This window comes from Manis pentadactyla, chromosome X, assembly GCF_030020395.1.
Source record: "Manis pentadactyla isolate mManPen7 chromosome X, mManPen7.hap1, whole genome shotgun sequence".
NCBI lineage: Eukaryota > Metazoa > Chordata > Mammalia > Pholidota > Manidae > Manis > Manis pentadactyla.
Window position 1 is genome coordinate 130,439,208 of NC_080038.1, and position 15,830 is coordinate 130,455,037.

Below are 15,830 nucleotides of genomic sequence, written 5' to 3' on the forward strand. Positions count from 1 at the left end.
AGACAAGAGGGAGAAGGGGGCAGTGGCTAATATTAAATATTTATCTGTAATATTTAGTTCTTTCTTTTCCCAAAAAAAGAGACTTAAAGTAAATATGAATTGTTAAAGGCTGTTAATTTTGGGTGGTCAGAACATGAGTGTTTGTTATGGTTTGTACTTTTTTTATAATGTCTGAAAATTAAAAATAATACACAGGGAAATTGGACATTTTTATTGGTTTCATGTTTAACCTTGTCCAAGTCACATAACCTTTTGTAAACATGCTTTTAAGATAAAAAAAAGATTATCAATCATATTCTTATAGAAATGGGCATGTGGAGATAGAAACTTGGGGAAGAAACCTAATATTTGCTGAATACCATATGTCTGACACTGTGCTATGAACTTTTTTTATGGTATGTAATTTAATTCCATTCTTGTATCAATCCTGTGATTTAGATAATGCCAGTCCCAAACTGCTGATGTGGAAACTGGGATGAGGTAAATTAAGTCAAACTAGGCTACGTATATCATTGGAGATACATAAAGAATTACCAGGAATCCATGGGCACATTCAGTTGTAAAGAAATCAATTTCTAGACTCCTAACTTCCTAAAATAGATCTCCTGAGATCACTGAGTCTCTGGCAGGTGGGTTCTCCTTTCCCACCTCCTCTTTCTCAACAGACCTTCTCTCGTTTTACAAAAGAAAAACAATCCTCTTCCCCCACCAGCCTCTGTCACTAATCTGACTTCTGTGCGTTACCCTGGGGCAGGGGCAGAAACCTCCAGCTGCAAAACAAAGGGACCAGCCAAATAAGGGTGTTGGTGTGGAAAAAAGAATGACCCTAATTACTGCTTAACAAGACCTTTTGCAACACAGGTGGTTTCTAATTCTTTGCTTTCAACAAAATCGTTGAAGAATCTAACGGAATTGTCAGCTAGTAAATCATTAACATTAATTTTTGATGATAGATCACCATGTGATTTTTGGTACATGACTCAGAAGAAATACAAAGAATTGTGTGATGGTGCTGTGAGAAAAAAAATTTCATTTCCTTCTACCTATTTCTGTGAACAAAGCTTCTTAGCATTTACATTTTTAAATGGTAAAATATATATACATAAAATCAATATCAAACCTCATCTCAGGTAGCAATAAGTAATATTTATCCATAAACGCCTGAACTAATTGAAAACATCACATCCATCTCTAAGAGATGTATTTGCAAAACAATTTTTACATTGTATACTTAAATTATTTTTAAAATTTTATAAATTATTTAAGGTCTCTTGATCAATTGTGTACTGATAACTCTATTCAAAACACTTTTTTTAAAAACACATAAAGCCTTATGGTGATAGGAAATTGAAAAAATTAATTTTAATTGCCCTGGCTCTTGGTGGTAATGTAAATTGGAGCAGCCACTATGGAAAATAGTACGGCAGTTCCTCAGTCATAGATACCATATGATCCTGCAATTCCACCGCTAGGTATTTATTCAAAAAAATGAAAACACTAACTCAAATATATATCTGCACCACCATGTTCATTGCAACATTATTTACAATAGCCAAGACATGAAAGTAACCTAAATGTCCATTGACAAATAAATGTATAAAGAAGATGTGGTATATAATGGAATATTACTCAGCCATAAAAAAGAATGAAATTTTGCTATTTAGGACATGGATAGACCTTGAGGGCATTATGCTAAGTGAAATGAATCAGAGAATGACAAATATTGTATGATCTCTCCTATATGTAGAATCTAAAACAAGAAAAAAAAAACCAAGCTCATAGACCCAGAGAACATATCGGTGGTTAGGTTGGGGGGGGGGAGGGGAGAGAAATGCATGCAGGGGACCAAAAGGTTAAAAAATAATAATTTTAATTTATGTTGATATTTTTGTTGCAGAGAAGTAAAGAGTGACCAAAAACAGACTTACAAGCATCAAATATGTTACATTAGGACAAAATTCTGTGGGAGAGGCGGAATGGAGGTAAGAGTTTAAGAAGTAAAAAGGAGTGATATAAAATTTCCTTCTGATAAAGAGATTAATCACATATTTTTTCAATAACTAGTTGTGAGTATGAAATGGCTATTATATTCAGATTCAATTAGACAGACTCAAAAAGTGATGTAAGCATTTTATTTTAGAATGTCCATATTACTGTACATTAAATATAACTTCCCTTAGATAACTAAACATGAGATGCAAATGTTTAGATATCAATTTAAAATATGTGAGGGGGTGAACAGGTTTTCAAACTTATTTTAGAGAGCATGTGAGCAAAAAATGTTTTTAGTTTTTTTGTTGTTTTTAATCTTCTTTTTTCCTTTTTCCTTTAGTCACCAGCAAAAATGTTTGAGGACAACTAAGTTATAACTTGCCCTGGGCCACACAATCAACAGGTGGCCGAGCTCAGACTTGAACTGGTCTTCAAGATTCCAAAGCTCATGGCCCTTTAACTACACCCTAGAGAGACAAAGGAGTGTATAAATAGGGATCTTCATTAAATTTCATTCAGTTTGGAAATTATTCATTTGAGTGTCTAATATGAACAAGGCAGCACTGTGCTTGGTGCCACTAGATACCCTATAGTGATGAAGTCATCTTACTTCAAGGAGCTGAAAACTTTATAGGAGAGAAAAGCTGTCTTCACAGAATCTTTAATGTAGGACTAAATGCAAAAAGACACATTTGTGAAGTGCTATGAGACAAGCGAGAGATAACTTTTAGGTGGGGTATCAGAGAGGAGTTCAAGCAGGTCATAGCATCAGATAGATGGGTCTTTGTAAAATGGGTAGCATTTAGACTGGGGGAGATGTGGGTGAGAGAAGGTAGGCATGATTCATCCATTCAACCATCCAACCACCCATCCATCCATCCAAGAACGCTTAACTGAAGATATGAATCAAATATAATAAACAAGACTTTTAAAATATCCTGGTTGGAATAAACAAACCATAAAAAAACATTTTGGAGACATCTGGGGAATTCTGAATCCTTATTGGTTATTTGTTGATATTAAAGATTTTTAGTTAATTGCTTAGAGGTGTGATAATGATATTGCACTTATTTTTTAAAAAAAGAAAAGAAAAGAAGAAAGTCTTTATATTTTATCTTTTACACTGAACTATTTCTGGATGAATGATCCGACATGTTGCATTTGTTTTAAAATAGTCCAGTGTGTGTGTGCAGTGGACGGAATGGTGGAGGAATGTAATTGAAACAAAATATCATGTGCTGAAAACTGTTGAAGCTGAGTGTCGGGTACATGAAAGTTCATTATATTATTTTCTCTATTTTGAATGTTTATATTTCATCATAATGAAATAGGGGGGAAATTGAACCCTGAAATCATCAGGTTTGTAAACGATTATGTACTGTACTAATGGTACAAACCAAGTGCCATGGGAGCAACTAACTGTGCCTGAGCTGGTCAGAGATGACCTGGAAGAAATGAGGTTTGACTATTTCACAAGTAGAATTTACAGGACTTGACATCCTATCGGAGGTGAAGGAGTTGAAGGTAATGGCAGCTTTCACTTGGACACCTGGATGGTGGCGTGCCATTAATGCCATTACTGGACACAGGGAATTCAGGAAGAGAAACAGGTCAGCAGTGAGATGCCAGTGAATTGCAGAGATGTCCAGGAAGTCACTGAAACTGTGTTCTATGCAGAAGGAACTGTAGTATCAAAGGTTTCCAGAGGGGAATGCTCAGGATGTATTACGAGATCCTCCTAGATGCCAGGCTGATAGCCCATAGGAGCTGAAAGGGAAGAGAGGGGAGGTAAGGCTAACCAGGGAGGTGGATGCTTTCACTGGGAGTTGCACCATTGCCACCATGTGTGATGATCATAAAATGGAGCAACCTCTGTAGGCTTGAGGGCCCTTGCGGAAAGAGATACTTGAACTCCGTGGGTTCCATTGATAGGGAAAAGTCATCGAGGTGAAGGACTCAGCACCACTTTGGAAAAAAAACTCACTCACCAGAAAGAAGCAACCCCTTTGAATAACCACAGTAAAAGTGATGAACTCTTTTTCAGTTCGTTTTGGAAGTAAGTAGATTATGAGCTCTGGAGACACACTGCTTGATTTTAAATCCTGGCTCCAAAGTTGCTTAAGCTCTGCGAGTCTCAGTTTTCTTGTCAGTACAGTAGGGATAATAGTATCTAACATGAAGAGTAAATAAAATGATGCATGTAAAGTGTCTGGTATGAAATTCACTTTTAATAACTTAGAATCATTAGTCATAACGGTACCTTTTGCAGTTATTTTGCATGCCGACAAAAGCTTTATATTTCCTTCCAAGGGTGCTTTAAATTCTGTTGACATCTAAGACCCTTCTCTTATGCCTATTTCCTTGTTCGAACAGAAGTGAAAAAGATCAGATCTGAGATCATACCATGTGATTTTAGTCTGGTTATTTCATTTATTTTATTTATTTATTTTGCTTTTTCATGCTGAAAACATGACCAAAATGTAGCACGCAAGTTGACAGTTTGGGCAGCCTTTTGTCTTTTATCCGTTCTGCTTATTCTGCAACACAGTCCCCCACATATTTTAAGTGGAACAATGTGTTCCCTTCACCCACAAAAATTGAGTTCAAATCCAAAGGAGATGAAGCGTTAAGAGGCTGACAGGACTGGCCTTAAGGGGCTGCAGACCCAAGTGGGGTCAGCGTAGGAGATGCGTGCCTTGTGCCCAGTAGGTGAATATTTGCAGACAGGAGGAATGGAGGGGAAAAGTGGGGGAGGGAGAAAGAAGAGGCAAGGGAAAAAGGGGAGGTAGAGAAGGAAAGTGGGGCGGAATAAGGCCATTGTGGGAGGAATGAGCCACAACTAAGGCTGACCAAGTGCCAAAGGACAGCCCGAAGGTTCCCTGGGAGAGGGCCCTTCATCCAGAGCTCTCTTATCCTGGGTGTCTCTTGGCTATTTGGGGGCTGCGACCTGGGCTGGTACTCTATTCGGGTAGTTGCCTGCGGTGCAGCTGATTTTTCAGAGCCTTCTCAGGAGCGGGGTGAGGCAGATCAGCTTACTTTCCTAGCAGTGTGAAGCCAGAGTCTCTCTCACCATCCAGAAAGACCAAACTTCAGTGCTTCTGAGGGCTTGGAATGGGAAAAGGGAAGGTCCAGGCCCCTGGTGCCAGGGAGACAGAAAACATTGCAAGAGCCTATGCTCTCTCCTAAGGGAGGCCAGAGCCCTGTTTGTTCACCACAGGGAAAGTTGGAGTCATCAGACTGGATCCGCATCATCAATACATGTGGCCAGCTGCCCCCACCCACCCCCTCCCCCATCAGCTTAAATCTTCATGGTCTTTACGCAGAGAATACCTTTCAGTAGGTGGAGCACCCGTACTCTGCGTGGGACCCAGCTGTCATTCCATCTAGCCTCGGCAGGGACATGCCTCCTCTAGTAAGTCCTTCTCTCTCATCAGCAATCCTCCCTACTGATTATTCCTAAACATGCCCTCATCACTCAGATTAAAAAGAGAGAGAGGAACCTTCTCTTGTCCTTACTTGTCCCTCCTGTTCCACTCCACTTCTGTTCCCCTTTACAGTGAAATGTCTCAAAACAATTGTCTACACTATCCTGTTTCTACTTCAACTCCACTCTCTCTTCAAACCCATTCCATCAAATCCAAGACCAAGGTGGTCTCTTAAAGATATAATTCAGATCTGGAATACTACTCAGCAATATAAAAGAATGGACTATGGCTATACGCAACACCTTGCGTGAATCAAGGGAATTAGGCAGAGTGAAAAAAGCCAGTCTCAAAAGGTTACAGGCTGTATGATTCATTTACATAACATTCTTAAAATGACAAAATTATGGAAATGGAGGGCCTTCCCCCCAATGACAAGGGACTAGGGGGTCAGGGGAGGTGGCAGTGGCTATAAAAGCAACAGGACGGATGCTTGTAATGATGGAACAACTTTGTATCTTGACTGTGGTGGTGGATACATGAGCCTATATATGCAATAAAATTGTACAGAATTAAATACACACACATACACACACATGAGAACATGTGAAACCAGGGAAATCTGAGTAAGACTGGTAGATTGTACTAATGTCAATATTGTGGTCATGATCTTGTACTATAGTTTTGCATTGGGGAAACTGGGTAAGAGGGGCACAGGATCTCTCTGTATTATTTTTTTAAAATGCATGTGAATTTATAATTATCCCAAAAGAGAAAGGAATATAAATCAGACCATGTCATGCCCCAGAGGAAAGCCATTCATTCAATGGCCTCCCATTGATTTTGGAGTAAAACGGTCTGCCTGCTGACTAGGATGCAGTCCACAATCTGGTCCCTGTCAACCTGTCCCGCCTTATATTATGCTGCTCCCCCCTGCTCTCTTGGTACTAGTCACAATCACTGCCTCCTAGCTCCAAGGCATCAAGATTTGCCCCCTCCTTCTGGCTTTCATACATCTGCTTCCTCTTTCTGGAAGGCTTTTTCCCTGGCTCTTTCTCTGATTGCTTCTTTCCTTACATTCAGGGCTCAGCTTAAATGCCACCTCCTCCTTTCTTAACCACGCAATTTGCACCTTCTTCTTTTCCTGCACAGGACTTAGCCCACATTTCACTATTTACTCAGTTTTTTGTCTCTCTCCCCCACTAGATCCCAAGCTCCTGGGGCAGGTTGCATAGTGTCCTGCATGACTCTACGCTCTATTCCCAGCGCCCAGAACAGGGCTTGCATAAGTAAACTGAACGTTGAGGCAAGGAAGGAGTAGCCACGTGCCGTTTTGCCATCAATGCTTTTCTGAGCCATGTAAAGCCCTCTGGATGGTGGCATTGCGCTCATGGAAGGGGCTCCTTTCGCTGCCTCCAGCTTGTTACTAAGGGGAATGGTGGCCGGTGGGTCCCTGACCGCCGCTCCGAACCATGGCCTTCCGCTGTCGGGGGCCGAACCAGGTGCGCTACGGACCCGGGGCCGCCGTGCAGGGAGTGCACAGGTAAGCTGAGGGCCCTGGTGAGGCCACCTTCGCTCGACCCTCTTTGTTGCTCCCACCTTCCCTGCTCTGGCCGCGGCGGCCTGCAGTGGCTCGTGACTCCCCGCCCGCCTCGAAGGCTGCGGCGCAAGGGAGGCCGCCCTGCGCGCCCCCGGCTCGCTGTCCTCTCGGCCTCCAGGCCCCAGCCGTCCCTCCGGGGCAGCGCTCGTCACCGCGGCGCGCAGCCACCTTCCCGCGCGCCGCACAGTGCGGGCCGCCGGGCCGCTCCCGAGGCGGGGCACGTGGCCGCGCGGGGTGCTTGGCGCCCCCTCCCCGGCCGGCTCCCGCGCGCGCACCGCGTCCCGCAGCCCCGCGGGCAGAGCCCCGGCAGGCGCGCGCACCGCCCCGCCCCCGCGCGCGCGCCCTCCACCCCGCCTCCCCTCGCGCCCCTCCCCTGCGCTCCTCCCGCGCCCTACATCCATCGCCCGTCCCGGGGGGCTCAGTCCACCGCCGCCGCCGCCGCGCCTCGGCTTCCGTGCAGGCAGCGGCCGCCGCCGGGACAGCTGCGCGGGCGAGCATCCCCAGGCAGTAAGCCCGCTTTGGGTCCGCGGGTGCGTGCGTGTGCCTCTCCCGCCCGGCCGGCCCGCGTCCCGGGGTAGCGACCGCGGCCGCTCCGGGCGGGCCCGTGGCCCCGGGTTCCCGGCCGGGGACCTGCGGCCTCGGCCTCGGCCTCCCGGGCGGGGATGGGGGCGGAGGGGCGCACCGGGCTGCGGGCTGCGGGGTCCCCTCTGGTGCGTGCCGATGCCGCCCCTGGGCTTCCGTCACTAGGGTGGCGGGGATGGGGGCGACTGGCGAGGGCGTGGGGGCGGTGGGGAGAGCGGGTGTGGAAAGGGGGCTCTTCACGTTCGCCTCGGCAGAGTGGTGGGGAGTGGGGAGGGAGCTAAGGGGGCCCCTTAGATTTCTCTCCGGGGATGGCGGGCAGCGGGGGTGGGGCGAGGTGGGAGCACCTCTGGGTTTTCTCAACTAGGCTGGCTGGTAAGAATTGTGGGGGGCGGGTAAGGATGAGGTGGGGGGCTCCCCTCGGTTTTCTCATCAAGGATGGTGGGGATTGGGGAGGAGGGAGGGAGGGAGGGAGGACCCACCTCCGTTCGCACAACGGGGATGGCGGGGCTGGGGAAGGAGAGGGAGTGGAGGTGAGGGGGCTCGCCGCGGTTTTCTCGACGGGGTTGTTGAGGAGGCTTGGTTACAGCAGTTGGTGGGGTGCAGAGAGAATGAGGGAGGGCCCCCTGTGGTTCTCTCTAGGGGATGGAGGGCGGTTGGCGAATGGGGGTGGGGACAGTGGGCGATTTCAGCTCCAGCGTGGAACCTAGAGAAGCAAGAGGAAGGTTTTATCACGTGGATTGAGCCTTAGAAGGTGGATTTTCAAAACTGCAGGGTGTGACCTTTCCGTCTCAAAGAGCGTGAAATCCTTATAAGGTGCTATCTTGTTCTAGGCTCTGGGATAGAGCTTTCTGCTTTCGAAGTTTCTCTTTCTCTTCCATTCCTCGCGGCCTCTTCTCAGTCGTCCAGGATTAGGTAGAGGTTTGAAAATCAGTAAGGGAAACTGCGTGTGGTTTGTGTTCCGTGCTCTATCATTTTCTGCATTTGGGATTACGCGAGTTTCTCACGTTTGTTTGGATGGCCCTTTACAATAAAAATCCTGTGCCAGAGAGACCCCTTGGGAAAAGACGAGAACAAGGTTTATTAACGGGACTCCAGGTTTGGTTTTTGAATTTCCTGAAGGGCAAGAGATGCGTCGTCGTAGCCCTTTGCTTGGCTTTCAGAAGAGGTAGAAATGGAATTAACGTATGTCTTTGCTGGAAGTCCCCTATATTCATTTAAATTATTCCATCGGGATGATCTGAGCCCCCTTTGATTTGAATTTGGAATAGATCCAGTTTTCCTAATTGGAGCCATCATTTTGTAATTGCATGTAATTCTTCCCTGGGTTATCAAGTCTATGGCAAGCTTATAGAGCAGCAGGAATAATTTTTTTTCGTTATCTTGATTAAGACAGTTTTAATGTAAATTTTATGTTGTTCCTTGGAAATGTGAACATTTGCAGAATAGCATAAGTTTAAATTATGGGCCCCTTGGAATTTGCAAAGCCTCTCCCTCCCCAGCTCCTTTTCCTCAGGAACAGAACCCTCCCCATTCTTTACACTGAAGAAGCAATGGCTTCTGGGATGGGAGCTTTGCCTTTGGAAACATGCTCATATTTGCTTAAGAAGAATACGTATGAAAAAGGCATAGCCTTTAATGTGGTGAGGCTATACAGTGCTTTCCCATTTTGGTTACATAAGGTTCCAATCGAGTCTTTACCTTCCGCCTTTTAAAAAGCTTATTGAACATTTTTAAGAGCAAATATAATCTTTATGTAACAGGAAATTGGTCAGATAGGCCATGATTTGTGCAAACCACCTCCCTGTAAGTAGAGTCTAAGTCTAAGACTACGTGTAGGTTCTGTAACCATATATGGGTTTTGAAATTCTGAGTTACCATTCCCATATTGAATTTTTGGAGGAGGAAAGCATGTTTTTTTTTCAACCAAGTCTAGAGAGTGAGTGAAGCTTTAAGAAAATTTGAATAAGATTTAAATTGGTAAAATTCCTCTTGTAGGATATACCGGCGCAGTGGAGCTAATTTTATATGTATTAAACTAATAGACCACTTAAATAAGATAATTATTTGTTTACTGGAAATCCTAAACTGGAAATGTTTTAAGTGGAAATAGACTTATTAAAATAAATATTTAGCTGCCAAAACAAAACATATCCCCCATGTGGAAAACACTAGTATGAATTTAATGAAGTTTATTTTAAAAACAACTTCCATAGCAAAAACAAGTGTTTAAATTGTGTAAAAAGAAGACGAAATGCATTTAAATAACCACTATTATATGTACCATTTCTAATGTTAATGTGATACACATTCTGTACATGGGCAGCAATCTAAAAACAGTACAGTTAAACATACAATTTAAATCTGATTGTTTCTTCTCTTATGAACAGAATTTATAAAAGGTAAAATCTTTTATAGGGAGAAGCATGTTGAGGGGTGATGGGCTCTAAGTTTCAAAATTGACCCCCACCCCTGAAGTTTTGACACTTGAAAAAATAAGTTTTTCGAAGGAATGGAAGCCAGCCTCTGAGACTGATCTCTGTTTTCTTGCTCTCCGCCTCTGGGTTCCCTTCATCCCACACCCCTCCCTCTTTTCCCCCTCTGGTGCCGGCAACATTGGCTTTTATAACCTCCTGGGGGGTGAACCAATGTTTGTGCTTGCCTTAACTCTAGGCCTTATCTATGGGCTGCTTTCCCCAACTTTTGCCTACAAATTTTTTCTTGGTTAATTGAAGTTTCCAGTTGTTTGGATTTGAGGTAAAAGGGAGTGGACTGTAATTATTTTCTCTTAAAAGATCTTTTCGTTCAGCTCCTGTTGGATGAGAGCAAAGAAAGGTTCTTTTTTTGTCAGTGGAGTACTTAATTAAGCAGAATATATGACCATTCATTTATTCGACAAACGTCTACTGAGTTAGTGCCTCTGTTGGAGGCTCTGTTCTCGGTGCAGGGATAAGAAATGGCTCCTGCTTTCTGGTGCCATTATTAAAATGAAAAATAGACAATGAATTTGTTGAGAATAATCAAGAGTTGTCCAGAGTCTTTTGGCACTAGCATAACACTTTATATACATTAAACATGCTTCAATCATGCAAGCATTGAGGTCATTTCTTTCCAGGGAATTACTGCTTAAATTCTGTCTTCCCTTCCCAACTAATAGAACCTTTTTCATTTGTGATAAATAATATGGTTTATAAGTCATCTTAAGGTCTGTGGCCTTTTTTAAAAAGGTAAGTTTTGTGTAAATAGGACATAGCAGATGTCTTGATATTTAATTTCAGAGTTTGTTTCACTATATAAAATAGTCAGAAGAAGATGGCAAGGTCAGCATCCTTTCCTGTAACTTAAGCATCTTCTGACAGCAAATTAAGTCCCCCAAAATTGTTTTTTTTTCTGTGGTTAGCGTTGAATTATGGATAATAATGAATATTGAGCCCAGAAGAGTGGATAGTATTAAGTAGTCGCTTGAGTAAAACTTTGCCCTCCTGCAGGGTTGCCTCCTGAGATCTTTGAGAATTCCCCTGTTTATGGATAATGCTAGATCAGTAGTTTTTAACTGGGGCAGTTTTGCCCCCCAGGGGACACTGAACAATGCCTGGAGACCTTTTTTGGCTGTCACAACTTGGGTGGCATGGTACCAGTGTCTAGTAGGTAGAGGCCAGGGATGCTACTTAAATATTCAATGGCCTAATGGGGCAGGACCCTGCAACAAAAAATTATCTGACCTGAAATATCAGTAGTGCTGAGGTTAATGTAATATCCTCTACAAAATACAGTTTAAAAAAAGTAACTTCAGGAGAGTAGAGAATAATAACAGTGTCTTGGTGTGACTGACTAGTTGGCCAAGCTCACTTTACTAGTCTTAAAAGTGATTAGTTCCCGTACAGCCACCTGAATATTTATAAGACCAGTAATAGCTACCATTTATGGTACTTACTCTGTACCAGGCACTTGTATTCAGTAGATATTCTGTCTCCTCATTTTATAAGTGGGGAACCCAATTCAGAGGTAAAGTAACTTGCCATAGGTCTCATAGCTGGTCAAGGTTGGAAGTACACATCAAAATTAAGATGGTCTTAGTGCCTCAGAAGTTCATGGCTTTAAGCACAATGTCATACATCCTGTGGCATGGTCCATTCAAAATATTAGCAAAATTAAAGTCACTTATGCTATATACCATTGAACTTTCTTGAGCATAATTAAAACCATGAATGTTAAATTTGATCACACTTGAAGTGGCCAGAAGTAGAGGGAGAAAGGGAATGGATACCACTTGAAGGCCTATTACAGTTCTAGAAAATACGCTAGTTGAATTTACACCCATTATGTAATTTGATCCTCACAGCAACTCTGCAAAATAGTTATGATGCACATTTCACCAATGAGGTTAGCTAAGTAACTCGTCTAAGATTGCACAACTAAGCAGAAGGCAGAGTTAGGATTTGAACTTAAGTCCCACGAGTAACCCTCTGTCCTTTGCTGCTTGCTCTAAAGCTGGGGGTTAATTGGTAAATGAAGGGTGTGGGTTGAGGAGCATGCTACAGAGAGGTGAGTAACTGGTTCTGGATAAAAAGTTATTTTAGAGGTAACATCTAGACAATGGGTTATATTCTGGTAGTGAATGGTGAGGTCAATTTCTTTACCTTCTCTCACTGATGAGAATTGAGTTTAAGATGGAATTTGGTCTGGAGATCTACCCAAACTAAGCCTGTAATTGTAATGTTGGAAAACTTCGTTTCCTGTCTTACTTGAATTTTTCAGTTTTGATAACTGTGAAACTAGAAACTACCTAATTGTGTTAATATCCTTTCAGCCCACCTTCTACCTTTCCTAGGACTGTTGTATAGACCTTAGTAATGACAACATTTGGTTCTGTCATCTTTTTACACAATTTAAACACTTGTTTTAGCCATGGAAGTTGTTTTCATAATAAACATCATCGAATTCATACTAGTGTTTTCCATATGGGGGTGTGTTTTGTTTTGACAGCTAAATACTTATTTTAACTTTTGATGTGTTGCATTTTAGAGCAAAACCAGAGGAAGAATGAAAGAACAGCCCAATAGCAATCATATTTTGTCTGGCAAGCATTTTTTTGTGGGTAGAAGGACCTCCTGTTTCATTTCATTTACTTTAAACTGGGAAGGAATTTTAACCATGATTCTCAAGCACCGGGATGCTGAGGGAAAAAAAGAAATGTTATTTAGATAAAATGCCTGTTTTGATTTCCACATAGGACTGTGAGCCATAGATTCTGATTATAATAATCATGTCCTAATTCTGACTACAGCAATCAGCCACTTGGGTAATCAGCCACTGTGTATGGACATGCATTGTGATACTGCCTGATTTTGTACCCTGCCTTTGAAGATTTTAGAGTGGGCTTGAGAGATCTGATAAAACTTGCAAGAACGCACTAGTCTCTTAGAAAATCTAACTTTTTAATGGTAAGAGTAGTACCTTTCCTTTTTTTTATTTACAGGCTTTATTTAATACAGATGTGTACTTCGTGCAGCTGTGGGTTTACATTTATATGTCAAGAGACCTGACAGTGACTAGTTTTTGAATCATAGGAGCAAGTTCCAAAGAGATGCTGGCCACCGCAAACTTGGAAGAGTCCACAGCCCTAAGCTGAGATCCCATCCTACCCTTTAAGTCAATTTCACCTGTGGGAGCTTCGGTTGGTTATCTGTGCATAATAAATGACCAACAAATATTAGTTCCCCACCTCCTCCTTGGAAACAGAGCTGAAAGAGACTGAATCAAGACAAAAGTAACAGTCTTCTATAATCACACGTGAGCACAGACACAAACATCTGAACACAGTCCAAACCACAGAAAATGACCAAACAACCCCCTCTCCCAGCTGATACGTGTGACCACTGCTGCTTTACCTCCACCCCAGCTTTAGCCCTGCTTCCTTCTGCCCACCTTGTAGACAAGAATTACTATGATGCCCACTGTAGAATTACCCCACTTCCTGAGAGCAAACCCCCACTTCCTAGGACCCTCCCCCAAAGCACCCAAAACAAGGCCAAATCTTGGAAGTCCTCCCTTACACCCTTCAATTGAGCAGCCTTGCCAGTCCCCACAGCACGGTGCCTCCATAGTTGCAATGACTAAGTAAATGCAACTTTGTTCAGGTCCAGGTGCGCCCAGGGTGTAGCAGCCTTGGCTACAGGGCATCCACACAACTCATCGGCTCCCTGCTGGGGGAGTACCTTCTTCTAGTAGCCTCTATACTCAAAGTATATTCAGTTGACCAGCATTATTTAGCTCACCCCTGATTCTTCCAAATCTGCTGAATTGGTCTGCAGAGCAATAAGGTCCCCAGGTGATTCACATGCCTGTTAAAGTGTGAGAAACCTTGCTGGGCTGCTGAATCTCAACCTTGCCATAGAAGTTTGAAAGAAATGTTGATGCTTGAGTCCTACCTCCAGAAATTCTGATTTAATTAGCCAGGGTGTAGCCTGGGCCTTGGGAGCTTATATGAAGCTCCTAGTTCTTTGTAATGGGTTTTATTTTTATTTTTATTATTTTTTACTAGGCTCCCCACTTCACCAAGTCCCCCCAACAAACCCCATTACAGTCACTGTCCATCACTGTAGTAAGATGCTGTAGAATCACTACTTGTCTTCTCTGTGCTGCACAGCCCTCCCTATGCCCCCCCCGCCCACATTATACATGCTAATTGTAATGCCCCCTTTCTTTCTCCCCCCCCCGCCCTTATCCCTCCCTTCCCACCCATCCTCCCCAGTCCCTTTCCCTTTGGTAACTGTTAGTCCATTCTTGGGTTCTGTGATTCTGCTGCTGTTTTGTTCCTTCAGTTTTTCTTTGTTCTTTTTTTTTTTAATTTTATTTTGGTATCATTAATCTACAATTACATGAAGGACATTATGTTCACTAGGCTTCCCCCCTCACCAAGTCCCCCCCACATACCCATTCACAGTCACTGTCCATCAATGTAGTAAGATGCTGTAAAATCACTACTTGTCTTCTCTGTGTTGCACAGCCCTCCCCATGGCCCCCCCCAACACTATACATGTTAATCATAATGCCCCCTTTCTTTTTTCCCACCCTTATCCCTCCCTTCCCACCCGTCCTCCCCAGTCCCTTTCCCTTTGGTAACTGTTAGTCCATTCTTGGGTTCTGTGCTTCTGCTGCTGTTTTGTTCCTTCAGTTTTCTTTGTTCTTATACTCCACAGATGAGTGAAATCATTTGGTACTTCTCTTTCTCTGACTGGCTTATTTCACTGAGCATAATACCCTCTAGCTCCATCCATGTTGTTGCAAATGGTAGGATTTGTTTTCTTCTTATGGCTGAGTATTATTCCATTGTGTATATGTACCACATCTTCTTTATCCATTCATCTACTGATGGACACTTAGGTTGCTTCCAGTTCTTGGCTATTGTAAATAGTGCTGCGATGAACATAGGGGTGCATCTGTCTTTTTCAAACTGGGCTGCTGTATTCTTAGGGTAAATTCCTAGGAGTGGAATTCCTGGGTCAAAGAGTAGTACCTTTTTGTTGTAGGGAAATTGAGAAAATACAGAAAAGCCTAAAGAGGAAAATAAAAATCAGTTATAATCCACTGCCCGAAAATTAATGACAGTGTTTTGTATTTCTTTTTAAAATGCAGTGATTTTTTTAAATTGGTAGACCCAAGTCCATTGTAAAAATCTCCAATTTATAAGTAATAGTCTTTTTTTTTTACTTTATCAAGAGATTTTCTGAATAATTGTTGCATCTCTAAGATAGAAGTCATCACCATAAAGAGTGAAATGGAAACAGTGCCAGGGAGTTAGCAGACTAACTCCTATAGCTTCCTCATGTGTGTAAGCTCCTTAAAATTTCTCCTCCTTCAACGTGAGTAATAGAATTTCAGTGCTAGAAGGGGTGGCAGTACCCATCCCCCTTCATTTTTCAGTTGAGGAAACTGAGGCTCCGAGAGGTCAAGCACCTGATTCAAGGTCATAATGTGTTGATGTCAGAGTTTCAGTTAGAAGCTGTAAGTCCTACATACATAGGTAAGTTCTTGTTTTGTACTTAAAAACTCTTGACAGTCAAGAACTTTTTGCTGGCCTGTCCCTCAAAAGAACAAGCTTTTATGGTGGAAGTATGTACTAAAGGATATCAAAAAAGCCAAGTATTTCCTAATTTCAGAAAATGATCAAAACAGTTGTGAGCAGTACCGGAATTTTTCATCTTACTTGCTTTGTTGAAATTGAACATCAGTGT

The 15,830-nt window shown here is 42.9% G+C and overlaps 1 protein-coding gene across 2 annotated transcripts in view; it reads left to right on the forward strand.

Annotated features, from left to right (window-relative positions):
• Positions 1-6,939: 6,939 nt before the first annotated feature.
• FHL1 (four and a half LIM domains 1) overlaps positions 6,940-15,830 on the forward strand; it is a 57,826-nt gene continuing 48,935 nt past the window's right edge. Inside the window, exon 1 of one of the 2 annotated variants that reach the window (XM_036919151.2) lies at positions 6,940-6,957. The gene's annotated coding sequence lies outside the window, so the exon portion shown is untranslated. Of the gene's footprint in view, positions 6,958-7,387; positions 7,522-15,830 lie in introns of those variants that run through there. The other variant, XM_036919150.2, reaches the window with a different exon arrangement.